General features: G+C 47.1%; 1 protein-coding gene across 3 annotated transcripts in view; it reads left to right on the top strand.

The window, feature by feature from the left end:
* The window catches only part of THSD7B (thrombospondin type 1 domain containing 7B), a 453,156-nt gene that overhangs the window by 412,876 nt on the left and 23,919 nt on the right, over positions 1–16,361 (top strand). The window lies entirely within an intron of this gene.

The raw sequence follows: 16,361 nt of genomic DNA, 5'->3' as shown, positions 1-16,361 counted from the left end.
TTGTTGGCCATGAAGTGGGCATTTGAGGAGTGGCGACATTGGCTGTAGGGCGCCAAGCATCGCGTGGTGGTCTTGACTGATCACAAGAATCTGACTTATCTCGAGTCAGCCAAGCGGTTGAACCCTAGACAGGCTCGATGGTCACTGTTTTTTTTCCCATTTCGATTTCGTGGTTTCATACCTTCCGGGTTCTAAGAATGTGAAGGCTGATGCCCTTTCTAGGAGTTTTGTGCCTTATTCTCTGGGAGTTTCTGAGCCAGCTGGTATTCTCAAAGAGGGGGTAATTTTGTCTGCCATCTCCCCTGATTTGCGGTGGGTTCTACAGGAGTTTCAGGCGGATAGGCCTGACCGCTATCCTGCAGAGAGACTGTCTGTCCCTGATAGATGGACTAGTAGGGTTATCTCGGAGGTTCATTGTTCGGTGTTGGCTGGTCATCCTGGAATTTTTGGTACCAGAGATTAGGTGGCTAGGTCCTTTTGGTGGCCTTCCTTGTCGCGGGATGTGCGTTCTTTTGTGCAGTCCTGTGGGACTTGTGCTCGGGCGAAGCCCTGCTGTTCTCGTGCCAGTGGGTTGCTTTTGCCCTTGCCGGTCCCGAAGAGGCCCTGGACGCATGTTTCCATGGATTTTATTTCAGATCTCCCTGTCTCTCAAAGGATGTCGGTCATTTGGGTGGTTTGTGATCGCTTCTCTAAGATGATCCATTTGGTACCCTTGCCTAAGTTGCCTTCATCTTCTGATTTGGTTCCGTTGTTTTTCCAGCATGTGGTTCGTTTGCATGGCATTCCGGAGAACATTGTGTCTGACAGAGGTTCCCAGTTTGTTTAGAGGTTTTGGCGGTCCTTTTGTGCTAAGATGGGCATTGATTTGTCTTTTTCTTCGGTGTTCCATCCTCAGACAAATGGCCAAACTGAACGAACCAATCAGACTTTGGAGACCTATCTGAGATGCTTTGTTTCTGCTGATCAGGATGATTGGGTGACCTTCTTGCCATTGGCTGAGTTCGCCCTTAATAATCGGGCCAGTTCGGCTACTTTGGTTTCTCCTTTTTATTGTAATTCTGGTTTCCATCCTCGTTTCTCTTCAGGGCAGGTTGAGTGTTATGATCCTAATGGCAGAGGATCTCAGGAGTACCAGCTAAGTCTGCAAACACAAAAAACCAGCTCATAGGGAAGTGGTAACTTGACTGACCGTATACCTGATCCTAGCACAAACAACTAGCAGCAGCCGGGGAACGTACCTACGTTGGTTCTAGATGTCTCGCGCCAGCCGGAGAACTAACTAACCCTTTCAGAGAAAATAAGACCTCTCTTGCCTCAAGAGAAAGGACCCTGTTATGACCCCAGTGGACAGGGTCTCAGAGGAACGTGTAAGTCTGCAAGATACAAAAATCCAGCTCATAGGGCTGTGGTAACTGGGTTGACCAAATAGCTACTCCTAACGCCAACACTAGAAGTAGCCGGGGATCATGCCTACGGTGATCGCTAGATGACTCGCGCCAGCCGGAGAATCTAACTACCCCTAGGAGAAGAAAACAAAGACCTCTCTTGCCTCCAGAGAAAGGGACCCCAAAGCAAGATACAAGCCCCCCACAAATAATAACGGTGAGGTAAGAGGAAATGACAAACACAGAAATGAACCAGGTTCAGCAAAGAGAGGCCAGCTTACTAATAGCAGAATATAGCAAGATAACTTATCTGGTCAACAAAAACCCTATAAAAATCCACGCTGGAGATTCAAGAACCCCCGAACCGTCTAACGGTCCGGGGGGAGAACACCAGCCCCCTAGAGCTTCCAGCAAAGGTCAGGATACAGATAGGAACAAGCTGGACAAAAATACCAAACAAAACAAAAGCAAAAAGCAAAGAAGTAGACTTAGCTTGAAAAACAGGAACCAGGATCATAGGACAAGAGCACAACAGATTAGCTCTGATTTCAACGATGCCAGGCATTGAACTGAAGGTCCAGGGAGCTTATATAGCAACGCCCCTGAACTAACGGCCCAGGTGAGGATATAGGAAAACACAGACGCTCCAGAGTCAAATCACTAATGACCACTAGAGGGAGCAAAAAGCAAAATCACAACAGGACCCCAAAGTAAAATACAAGCCCTCAACAAATAATAACGGTGAGGTAAGAAGAAATGACAAACGTAAGAATGAACTAGATTTAGCAAAGAGAGGCCCACTGACTAATAGCAGAAAATAGAAAGATGACTTATACGGTCAGCAAAAAACCCTACAAAATATCCACGCTGAATATCCAAGAACCCCCGCACCGACTAACGGTGTGGGGGAAGGGTAACAGCCCCCCTTGAGCTTCCAGCAAAAACAGGAATCACATTTTAAACAAAGCTGGAACAAAATAAGGGAAATTCAAATGCACAAAAATAAGAAAGCAGGACTTAGCTTATCTTGCAAAAACAGGAGACCAGGAGACAGGAGAAAACAGACAAGGTCTGATAACAACGAATCCAGGCACAATACAGAGTATCCAGGAAGTTTATATAGGCACACCCAGGCCAAACGAAGCAGGTGATTGCCAACCTGGGGAAAGACACTCCAAGTGCCATACCGCTAATGACCACAAGAGGGAGCCAAGAACTATAGTTCACAACAGTACCCCCCCTTTAAGGAGGGGTCACCGAACCCTCACCAAGACCACCAGGGCGATCAGGATGAGCAGCGTGAAAGGCACGAACCAAATCGGCCGCATGAACATCAGAGGCGACCACCCAGGAATTGTCCTCCTGACCATAGCCCTTCCATTTGACCAGATACTGAAGCCTCCGTCTAGAGAGGCGAGAGTCCAAGATCTTCTCCACCACATACTCCAACTCGCCCTCAACCAACACCGGAGCAGGAGGCTCAACAGCAGGAACCATAGGCACCACGCGTACCGTCGTAACAAAGACCTATGGAACACATTGTGAATGGCAAACGACACCGGAAGATCCAAACGAAACGACACCGGATTAAGGACTTCCAAAATTTTATAAGGACCAATAAAACGAGGCTTAAACTTAGGAGAGGAAACCTTCAGAGGGACATACCGAGAAGACAACCAAACCAAATCCCCAACACGAAGTCGGGGACCCACACCGCGGCGGCGGTTGGCAAAGCACTGAGCCTTCTCCTGTGACAACTTCAAGTTGCCCACCACAAGATTCCAAATCCGCTGCAACCTATCCACCACGGAATCCACCCCAGGACAGTCAGAAGGTTCAACATGACCCGAGGAAAACCGCAGATGAAAACCAGAGTTGCAGAAAAATGGCGAAACCAAAGTAGCGGAACTTGCCCGATTATGAAGGGCAAACTCAGCCAGTGGCAAGAAGGTCACCCAATCATCCTGATCTGCTTTACATGAGAATCCCAATCATCAGAGAAAACCAGAATATCATCCAGATAAACAATCATAAATTTATCCAGATACTTCCGGAAAATGTCATGCATAAAGGACTGAAACACTGAGGGGGCATTAGAAAGCCCAAAAGGCATCACCAAGTACTCAAAATGACCTTCGGGCGTATTGAACGCAGTTTTCCATTCATCTCCCTGCTTAATGCGCACAAGGTTGTACGCACCGCGAAGATCTATCTTGGTGAACCACTTGGCACCCTTAATCCGGGCAAACAAGTCCGACAATAGTGGCAAAGGATACTGAAATTTGACAGTGATTTTATTCAAAAGCCGATAGTCTATACACGGTCTCAAAGAGCCGTCTTTCTTGGCCACAAAAAAGAATCCCGCACCAAGAGGGGAAGAGGATGGACGAATATGTCCCTTCTCCAAAGACTCCTCAATATAAGCACGCATCGCGGCATGCTCAGGTATAGACAGATTAAATAGTCGTCCCTTAGGAAATTTACTACCAGGAATCAAATCTGTAGCGCAGTCACAGTCCCTATGAGGAGGAAGGGCACTGGACCTGGACTCACTGAATACATCCTGATAGTCCAACAAATACTCAGGGACTTCAGAAGGAGTAGAAGAAGCAATAGACACCGACGAGGAATCGCAATGAATTCCCTGACAACCCCAACTTGACACGGACATAGCCTTCCAATCCAAAACTGGATTATGGGTCTGTAACCATGGCAGACCCAGAACGACCAAATCCTGCATTTTATGCAAAACAAGAAAACGAATCACCTCCCGATGTTCAGGAGACATGCACATGGTCACTTGTGTCCAATACTGCGGTTTATTCTCCGCCAATGGCGTAGCATCAATTCCTCTAAGAGGAATAGGATTTTCTAAAGGCTCTAGGACAAAACCACAGCGCTTGGCAAATGATAAATCCATAAGATTCAGGGCAGCACCTGAATCCACAAATGCCATAACAGGGTAGGAAGACAATGAGCAAATCAAAGTCACAGACAAAATGAACTTAGGCTGCAAATTACCAATGGCGACAGGACTAACCACCTTTGATGGCCGTTTAGAGCATGCCGAGATAACGTGTAGAATCACCACAGTAAAAACACAACCCATTCTGACGCCTATGATTTTGCCGTTCGGCTCTAGTCAGGATTCTATCACATTGCATTGAGTCAGGTGTCCGTTCAGACAACACTACCAGAGGATTAGCAGTTTTGCGCTCCCGCAAGCGCCGATCAACCTGGATGGCCAGAGCCATAGAATCATTCAGACTTGTAGGAATGGGAAAACCCACCATCACATTCTTAATGGCTTCAGAAAGGCCATTTCTGAAATTTACGGCCAGAGCACACTCATTCCATTGAGTAAGCACGGACCATTTCCAAAATTTTTGGCAGTACACCTCAGCTTCATCCTGGCCCTGAGAGATAGCCAGCAATGCTTTTTCTGCCTGTATTTCAAGATTGGGCTCCTCATAAAGCAATCCGAGTGCCAGAAAAAACGCATCAATATTTGCCAATGCCGGATCTCCTGGTGCCAATGAGAAAGCCCAATCCTGAGGGTCGCCACGCAAGAAGGAGATAACAATTTTAACTTGTTGAGCTGAGTCTCCAGACGAACGAGGTCTCAAAGATAGAAACAATTTACAATTATTCCTAAAATTCCCAAATTTAAATCGATCTCCAGAGAACAGCTCAGGAATAGGTATCTTAGGTTCTGACATAGGACTGCTAATAACAAAATCCTGAATGCCCTGCACACTTGCAGCAAGCTGATCCACACTAGTGATCAGAGTCTGAACATTCATGTCTGCAGCAGAGCTTCAAGCCACTCAGAGATAAAGGGGAGGAAGAAAAAAACAAACAAACTCAGACTTCTTTTCTTATAGTCCCACTTCAGCAATGCACTCTTTTGGCCTGGATTACTGTTATGATCCTAATGGCAGAGGATCTCAGGAGTACCAGCTAAGTCTGCAAACACAAAAAACCAGCTCATAGGGAAGTGGTAACTTGACTGACCGTATACCTGATCCTAGCACAAACAACTAGCAGCAGCCGGGGAATGTACCTACGTTGGTTCTAGACGTCTCGCGCCAGCCGGAGAACTAACTAACCCTTTCAGAGAAAATAAGACCTCTCTTGCCTCAAGAGAAAGGACCCCAAAGTAAAATACAAGCCCCCAACAAATAATAACGGTGAGGTAAGAAGAAATGACAAACGTAAGAATGAACTAGATTTAGCAAAGAGAGGCCCACTGACTAATAGCAGAAAATAGAAAGATGACTTATACGGTCAGCAAAAAACCCTACAAAATATCCACGCTGAATATCCAAGAACCCCCGCACCGACTAACGGTGTGGGGGAAGGATAACAGCCCCGCTTGAGCTTCCAGCAAATACAGGAATCACATTTTAAACAAAGCTGGAACAAAATAAGGGAAATTCAAATGCACAAAAATAAGAAAGCAGGACTTAGCTTATCTTGCAAAAACAGGAGACCAGGAGACAGGAGAAAACAGACAAGGTCTGATAACAACGAATCCAGGCACAATACAGAGTATCCAGGAAGTTTATATAGGCACACCCAGGCCAAACGAAGCAGGTGACTGGGGAAAGACACTCCAAGTGCCATACCGCTAATGACCACAAGAGGGAGCCAAGAACTATAGTTCACAACAGTTGAGCCTTCGGACTGTCCTGGTGTGGATTCTGTGGTGGACAGGTTGCAGCAAATTTGGACTCATGTAGTGGACAATTTGACATTGTCACAAGAGAAGGCTCAACGTTTCGCTAACCGCCGTCACCATGTTGGTCCTCGACTTCGTGTTGGGGATCTGGTTTGGTTGTCATCTCGTTATGTTCCTATGAAGGTTTCTTCTCCTAAGTTTAAGCCTCGTTTTATTGGGCCTTATAAGATTTCTGAAATCCTCAATCCTGTGTCATTTCAATTGGACCTTCCAGCTTATATTGCCATCCATAATGTGTTCCATAGGTCGTTGTTGCAGAGATACGTGGCACCTATGGTTCCTTCCGTTGACCCTCCTGCTCCGGTGTTGGTCGAGGGAGAATTGGAGTATGTGGTGGAGAAGATTTTAGATTCTCGTATCTCGAGACGGAAACTTCAGTATCTGGTCAAATGGAAGGGCTATGGTCAGGAAGATAATTCCTGGGTTCTTGCCTCCAATGTCCATGCTGCCGATTTAGTTCGTGCCTTTCATTTGGCTCGTCCTGATCGGCCAGGGGGTTCTGGTGAGGGTTCGGTGACCCCTCCTCAAGGGGGGGTACTGTTGTGAACTCTGTTCTCGAACTCCGTCCTGTGGTCAGGAATGGTATTTCTGTGAGTTCTGTCCGTGGGTTCCCTCTGGTGGCTGAAAGTGGAGCTGCTGGTCTTGAAGTGGCTTCATCAGCTGCATCGTTTAGGACTGGGCTGGTTCCTCTATTTAACTCTGCTCAGATCGTTACTTGATGCCAGCTGTCAATGTATCAGTACTGGTTCAGATCTCACTTGGATCTCCTCATGACCTGTCTACTCCAGCGGAAGCTAAGTCTCTGCTAAGCTCATTTGTTGTTCATTTGTGTGCTGAATATATTTCTGAGTACCTGCTAAGTTTCTGTCCAGCTTGCTTATCATGATAATGTCTCGCTAGCTGGAAGCTCTGGGTTGCAGAGTGGCACCACCGCACCCTGAGTCGGTGCGGGGTTTTTTCGCTCACTCTGCGTGGCTTTTTGTAGTTTTTTGTGCTGACCGCAAAGATCCCTTTATCTATCTTCTGCCTATTTAGTAAGACTGGCCTCCTTTGCTGAAACCTGTCTCATTCCTGTGTTTGTGCCTTCCTCTTAACTCACAGTCAATATATGTGGGGGGCTGCTCTTTCCCTTTGGGGTATTTCTCTGAGGCAAGGTGAGGCTTTATTTCTCTTTAGGGGTAGTTACCTCTCAGGCTGTGAAGAGTCGTCTAGGCAGTGTCAGGCACGATCCACGGCTAATTCTAGTGTGTGTGATAATAGGATTAGGGTTGCGGTCAGCAGAGCTCCCACTTCCCAGAGCTCGATCTATTTTGCAGTTTGACTATCAGGTCATTCCAGGTGCTCCTAACCACCAGGTCCATAACAGGCTGCACTCTAATCACACACTGGCCACACTCTAATCACACTCTGGCCACACTCTAATCACACTCTGACCACACTCTAATCACACTCTAATCACACTCTAATCACACTCTAATCACACTCTAATCACACTCTGGCCACACTCTAATCACACTCTGGCCACACTCTAATCACACTCTGGCCACACTCTAATCACACTCTGGCCACACTCTAATCACACTCTAATCACACTCTAATCACACTCTAATCACACTCTAATCACACTCTAATCACACTCTAATCACACTCTGGCCACACTCTAATCACACTCTGGCCATACTCTAATCACACTCTGGCCACACTCTGGCCACACTCTAATCACACTCTAATCACACTCTAATCACACTCTGGCCACACTCTAATCACACTCTAATCACACTCTGGCCACACTCTAATCACACTCTGGCCACACTCTAATCACACTCTAATCACACTCTAATCACACTCTAATCACACTCTAATCACACTCTAATCACACTCTGGCCACACTCTAATCACACTCTGGCCACACTCTAATCACACTCTAATCACACTCTAATCACACTCTAATCACACTCTGGCCACACTCTAATCACACTCTGGCCACACTCTAATCACACTCTGGCCACACTCTAATCACACTCTGGCCACACTCTGGCCACACTCTAATCACACTCTAATCACACTCTGGCCACACTCTAATCACACTCTGGCCACACTCTAATCACACTCTGGCCACACTCTAATCACACTCTAATCACACTCTAATCACACTCTGGCCACACTCTAATCACACTCTGGCCACACTCTAATCACACTCTGGCCACACTCTGGCCACACTCTGGCCACACTCTAATCACACTCTAATCACACTCTAATCACACTCTGGCCACACTCTAATCACACTCTAATCACACTCTGGCCACACTCTAATCACACTCTGGCCACACTCTAATCACACTCTAATCACACTCTAATCACACTCTAATCACACTCTAATCACACTCTGGCCACACTCTGGCCACACTCTAATCACACTCTGGCCACACTCTAATCACACTCTGGCCACACTCTGGCCACACTCTAATCACACTCTAATCACACTCTAATCACACTGTAATCACACTCTAATCACACCCTGGCCACACTCTGGCCACACTCTGGCCACACTCTGGCCACACTCTGGCCACACTCTGGCCACACTCTAATCACACTCTAATCACACTCTAATCACACTCTGGCCACACTCTAATCACACTCTGGCCACACTCTAATCACACTCTAATCACACTCTAATCACACTCTAATCACACTCTAATCACACTCTGGCCACACTCTAATCACACTCTGGCCACACTCTAATCACACTCTAATCACACTCTGGCCACACTCTAATCACACTCTGGCCATACTCTAATCACACTCTAATCACACTCTGGCCACACTCTGGCCACACTCTGGCCACACTCTAATCACACTCTGGCCACACTCTAATCACACTCTGGCCACACTCTGGCCACACTCTAATCACACTCTGGCCACACTCTAATCACACTCTAATCACACTCTAATCACACTCTAATCACACTCTAATCACACTCTAATCACACTCTGGCCACACTCTAATCACACTCTGGCCACACTCTAATCACACTCTGGCCACACTTTGGCCACACTCTAATCACACTCTGGCCACACTCTAATCACACTCTAATCACACTCTGGCCACACTCTAATCACACTCTGGCCACACTCTAATCACACTCTAATCACACTCTAATCACACTCTAATCACACTCTAATCACACTCTGGCCACACTCTAATCACACTCTGGCCACACTCTAATCACACTCTGGCCACACTTTGGCCACACTCTAATCACACTCTAATCACACTCTAATCACACTCTGGCCACACTCTAATCACACTCTAATCACACTCTGGCCACACTCTAATCACACTCTAATCACACTCTGGCCACACTCTAATCACACTCTAATCACACTCTAATCACACTCTGGCCACACTCTAATCACACTCTAATCACACTCTGGCCACACTCTAATCACACTCTGGCCACACTCTGGCCACACTCTGGCCACACTCTGGCCACACTCTAATCACTTTGGCTACACTCTAATCACACTCTGGCCACACTCTAATCACACTCTAATCACACTCTGGCCACACTCTGGCCACACTCTGGCCACACTCTGGCCACACTCTAATCACTTTGGCTACACTCTAATCACACTCTGGCCACACTCTAATCACACTCTGGCCACACTCTAATCACACTCTGGCCACACTCTGGCCACACTCTGGCCACACTCTGGCCACACTCTGGCCACACTCTGGCCACACTCTAATCACACTCTAATCACACTCTAATCACACTCTAATCACACTCTGGCCACACTCTGGCCACACTCTAATCACACTCTGGCCACACTCTAATCACACTCTAATCACACTCTGGCCACACTGTAATCACACTCTGGCCACACTCTAATCACACTCTGGCCACACTCTGGCCACACTCTAATCACTCTGGCCACACTCTAATCACACTCTGGCTACACTGTAATCACACTCTGGCCACACTCTAATCACACTCTGGCCACACTCTGGCCACACTCTAATCACACTCTGGCCACACTCTAATCACACTCTGGCCACACTCTGGCCACACTCTGGCCACACTCTAATCACACTCTAATCACACTCTGGCCACACTCTAATCACACTCTGGCCACACTCTAATCACACTCTGGCCACACTCTAATCACACTCTGGCCACACTCTAATCACACTCTGGCCACACTCTAATCACACTCTAATCACACTCTGGCCACACTCTAATCACACTCTGGCCACACTCTAATCACACTCTGGCCACACTCTAATCACACTCTGGCCACACTCTACTCACACTCTGGCCACACTCTGGCCACACTCTGGCCACACTCTGGCCACACTCTGGCCACACTCTAATCACACTCTGGCCACACTCTAATCACACTCTGGCCACACTCTGGCCACACTCTGGCCACACTCTGGCCACACTCTAATCACACTCTAGCCACACTCTGGCCACACTCTGGCCACACTCTAATCACTCTGGCCACACTGTAATCACACTCTGGCTACACTGTAATCACACTCTGGCCACACTCTAATCACACTCTGGCCACACTCTAATCACACTCTGGCCACACTCTAATCACACTCTAATCACACTCTAATCACACTCTAATCACGCTCTAATCACACTCTGGCCACGCTCTAATCACACTCTGGCCACACTCTAATCACACTCTGGCCACACTCTAATCACACTCTAATCACACTCTAATCACACTCTAATCACGCTCTAATCACACTCTGGCCACGCTCTAATCACACTCTGGCCACACTCTAATCACACTCTGGCCACACTCTGGCCACACTCTGGCCACACTCTGGCCACACTCTGGCCACACTCTGGCCACACTCTAATCACACTCTGGCCACACCCTGGCCACACTCTGGCCACACTCTGGCCACACTCTAATCACACTCTGGCCACACTCTGGCCACACTCTAATCACACTCTAATCACACTCTAATCACACTCTGGCCACACTCTAATCACACTCTGGCCACACTCTAATCACACTCTGGCCACACTCTAATCACACTCTAATCACACTCTAATCACGCTCTAATCACACTCTGGCCACGCTCTAATCACACTCTGGCCACACTCTAATCACACTCTGGCCACACTCTAATCACACTCTAATCACACTCTAATCACGCTCTAATCACACTCTAATCACGCTCTAATCACACTCTGGCCACACTCTGGCCACACTCTGGCCACACTCTGGCCACACTCTAATCACACTCTGGCCACACTCTAATCACACTCTGGCCACACTCTAATCACACTCTAATCACACTCTGGCCACACCCTGGCCACACTCTGGCCACACTCTGGCCACACTCTAATCACACTCTGGCCACACTCTAATCACACTCTGGCCACACTCTGGCCACACTCTGGCCACACTCTAATCACACTCTAATCACACTCTGGCCACACTCTAATCACACTCTGGCCACACTCTAATCACACTCTGGCCACACTCTAATCACACTCTAATCACGCTCTAATCACACTCTAATCACGCTCTAATCACACTCTGGCCACGCTCTAATCACACTCTGGCCACACTCTAATCACACTCTGGCCACACTCTAATCACACTCTGGCCACACTCTAATCACACTCTAATCACACTCTGGCCACACCCTGGCCACACTCTGGCCACACTCTGGCCACACTCTAATCACACTCTGGCCACACTCTAATCACACTCTGGCCACACTCTAATCACACTCTGGCCACACTCTAATCACACTCTAATCACACTCTGGCCACACCCTGGCCACACTCTGGCCACACTCTGGCCACACTCTAATCACACTCTGGCCACACTCTGGCCACACTCTGGCCACACTCTGGCCACACTCTAATCACACTCTAATCACACTCTAATCACACTCTGGCCACACTCTAATCACACTCTGGCCACACTCTAATCACACTCTAATCACACTCTAATCACGCTCTAATCACACTCTAATCACGCTCTAATCACACTCTGGCCACGCTCTAATCACACTCTGGCCACACTCTAATCACACTCTGGCCACACTCTAATCACACTCTGGCCACACTCTAATCACACTCTGGCCACACCCTGGCCACACTCTGGCCACACTCTGGCCACACTCTAATCACACTCTGGCCACACTCTAATCACACTCTAATCACACTCTGGCCACACCCTGGCACACTCTGGCCACACTCTAATGACACTCTGGCCACACTCTAATGACACTCTGGCCACACTCTAATCACACTCTGGCCACACTCTAATCACACTCTGGCCACACTCTAATCACACTCTGGCCACACTCTAATCACACTCTGGCCACACTCTAATCACACTCTAATCACACTCTGGCCACACCCTGGCCACACTCTGGCCACACTCTAATCACACTCTGGCCACACTCTAATCACACTCTGGCCACACTCTAATCACACTCTGGCCACACTCTAATCACACTCTAATCACACTCTGGCCACACCCTGGCACACTCTGGCCACACTCTAATCACACTCTGGCCACACTCTAATCACACTCTAATCACACTCTAATCACACTCTGGCCACACTCTGGCCACACTCTGGCCACACTCTGGCCACACTCTAATCACACTCTGGCCACACTCTAATCACACTCTAATCACACTCTAATCACACTCTGGCCACACCCTGGCACACTCTGGCCACACTCTAATCACACTCTGGCCACACTCTAATCACACTCTGGCCACGCTCTAATCACACTCTAATCACACTCTAATCACACTCTGGCCACACTCTAATCACACTCTGGCCACGCTCTAATCACACTCTGGCCACACTCTAATCACACTCTGGCCACACTCTAATCACACTCTGGCCACACTCTAATCACACTCTAATCACACTCTAATCACACTCTAGCCACACTCTGGCCACACTCTAATCACACTCTGGCCACACTCTAATCACACTCTAATCACACTCTAATCACACTCTGGCCACGCTCTAATCACACTCTGGCCACACTCTAATCACACTCTGGCCACACTCTAATCACACTCTGGCCACACTCTAATCACACTCTAATCACACTCTAGCCACACTCTGGCCACACTCTAATCACACTCTAATCACACTCTGGCCACACTCTGGCCACACTCTAATCACACTCTGGCCACACTCTAATCACACTCTAATCACACTCTGGCCACACCCTGGCCACACTCTGGCCACACTCTGGCCACACTCTAATCACACTCTAATCACACTCTAATCACACTCTAATCACACTCTGGCCACACTCTGGCCACACTCTAATCACACTCTGGCCACACTCTAATCACACTCTAATCACACTCTGGCCACACCCTGGCCACACTCTGGCCACACACTAATCACACTCTGGCCACACTCTAATCACACTCTGGCCACACTCTAATCACACTCTGGCCACACTCTGGCCACACTCTAATCACACTCTGGCCACACTCTGGCCACACTCTAATCACACTCTAATCACACTCTAATCACACTCTGGCCACACTCTAATCACACTCTGGCCACACTCTAATCACACTCTGGCCACACTCTGGCCACACTCTAATCACACTCTGGCCACACTCTAATCACACTCTAATCACACTCTGGCCACACTCTGGCCACGCTCTAATCACACTCTGGCCACACTCTAATCACACTCTGGCCACACTCTAATCACACTCTAATCACACTCTGGCCACACTCTAATCACACTCTAATCACACTCTAGCCACACTCTGGCCACACTCTGGCCACACTCTGGCCACACCCTGGCCACACTCTGGCCACACTCTAATCACACTCTGGCCACACTCTAATCACACTCTGGCCACACTCTAATCACACTCTGGCCACACTCTAATCACACTCTAATCACACTCTAATCACACTCTGGCCACACTCTAATCACACTCTAATCACTCTGGCCACACTGTAATCACACTCTGGCCACACTGTAATCACACTCTGGCCACACTCTAATCACACTCTGGCCACACTCTGGCCACACTCTAATCACACTCTGGCCACACTCTGGCCACACTCTAATCACACTCTGGCCACACTCTAATCACACTCTAATCACACTAATCACACTCTGGCCACACTCTAATCACACTCTAATCACACTCTAATCACACTCTGGCCACACTCTAATCACACTCTAATCACACTCTAATCACACTCTAATCACACTCTAATCACACTCTAATCACACTCTGGCCACACTCTAGCCACACTCTAATCACACTCTGGCCACACTCTAATCACACTCTAATCACACTCTAATCACACTCTGGCCACACTCTGGCCACACTCTAATCACACTCTGGCTACACTCTAATCACACTCTGGCCACACTCTAATCACACTCTGGCCACACTCTAATCACACTCTAATCACACTCTGGCCACACTCTAATCACACTCTGGCCACACTGTAATCACACTCTGGCCACACTCTAATCACACTCCTCTAATCAAACTTTGAGTAGTGTTATTTGCATATTTGATCTGATTCTCTCAGATGAGAAAACAAATGGTCTCTATACAAAAATCCGGACAACCCTTTTAATCACCATATCATGAAAAGTTCTGCAACTTTGTAAAATACATTGGAAAATATTTAGATATTTATTAAGGCTGATGTGTGATGTGCTATTATAAAGCTTATTGGCCTAATAGTCCCATTTATAGTGGGGTTATAGACCTTTGGTGCCTGTTATTGTGTCAGATGTAGGGCCAACCCAGACCACTCGTAAAGATACTGTCATTCATCACTGTGATGGTGCAATATCTCCAGCAGTGATTATCACCCAGTGGCCATTACTGGAACTGCAGCGCTATTATATTATGTAAATTGGGGGCGGGCTGTATATTAATGGGCGGGGCCTATATTCGAAATTGTCGTCCCCCCATTTAATACATCGATCATCAGGCTCTCATCATTGTTGATTACTTTCGGACATCACTTCGAGGCTGATTACATCAGTATTTATAAAGTAAATTTTGCAACTTTTTTAATAATGGATATACTGTACAGGATTATGCTAGTGCAGTGTTTGATGAGCTACTTTTCTTTTTTCCTTTTCTTCCTCGTCGCTGTGTATTTAAATCCCTCCAAATTGCAATTTCACATATAAGGCTGGAGGATTTTGAGCGATAATGTTGAAATAATGAATCTCTGGCCAAGAATAACTTCTGAACAACTCATTAGTTCTAAAATGCTTCTATTTTTACAAACTGGATTATTGTAATGGTTTTGTTCTTGGTTTGGTGTCCACTCCGGCCCCCTCCCTCGCTCATTATCTCTCCCCGCTGCTGGAATATAGATTTGCTAACCTGCTATTCCCCTTTCTGCTTTCCCAACTCTTACAAATAATGAATTGCTTCCTCGTTTACAAGTCTCTTCTTTTTCCACAGTTTTTTTTCTTTTCATTTTCCTTTGACACTTGTCAGAATGATTGTAAATGGCGCTGATGGTTTACATCTCAGGAAAAATTGTGAAAAGTCAATATAATGCAATACCGTAGACTTTAATGTCGCTCACCGATGAGGGTCCAAAAAGTGACTAATTACTCTCACTCCTGTGCTCAGCTTGGGGAATATGGTTTTACTATAGAATTATTCTAGGTGAAGATTGTGTTAATTTACAGATATTACCTTGGGTTATACTCCAGAGCTGCACTCACTATTCTGCTGGTGCAGTTACTGTGCACATACATTACATTACTGATCCTGAGTTACATCCTGTATTATACCCCAGAGCTGCACTCACTATTCTGCTGGTGCAGTTACTGTGCACATACATTACATTACTGATCCTGAGTTACGTCCTGTATTATACCCCAGAGCTGCACTCACTATTCTGCTGGTGGAGTCACTGTGTACATACATTACATTACTGATCCCGAGTTACATCCTGTATTATACTCCAGAGCTGCACTCACTATTCTGCTGGTGCAGTCACTGTGTACATACATTACATTACTGATCCTGAGTTACATCCTGTATTATACCCCAGAGCTGCACTCACTATTCTGCTGGTGCAGTCACTGTGTACATACATTACATTACTGATCCTGAGTTACCTCCTGTATTATACTCCAGAGCTGCACTCACTATGCTGCTGGTGCAGTCACTGTGTACATACATTACATTACTGATCCTGAGTTAC

Source organism: Ranitomeya variabilis, chromosome 7, assembly GCF_051348905.1.
Source record: "Ranitomeya variabilis isolate aRanVar5 chromosome 7, aRanVar5.hap1, whole genome shotgun sequence".
NCBI lineage: Eukaryota > Metazoa > Chordata > Amphibia > Anura > Dendrobatidae > Ranitomeya > Ranitomeya variabilis.
Note: the sequence above shows the minus strand (reverse complement) of the source record. Positions and strands in the feature narration are given on the sequence as shown.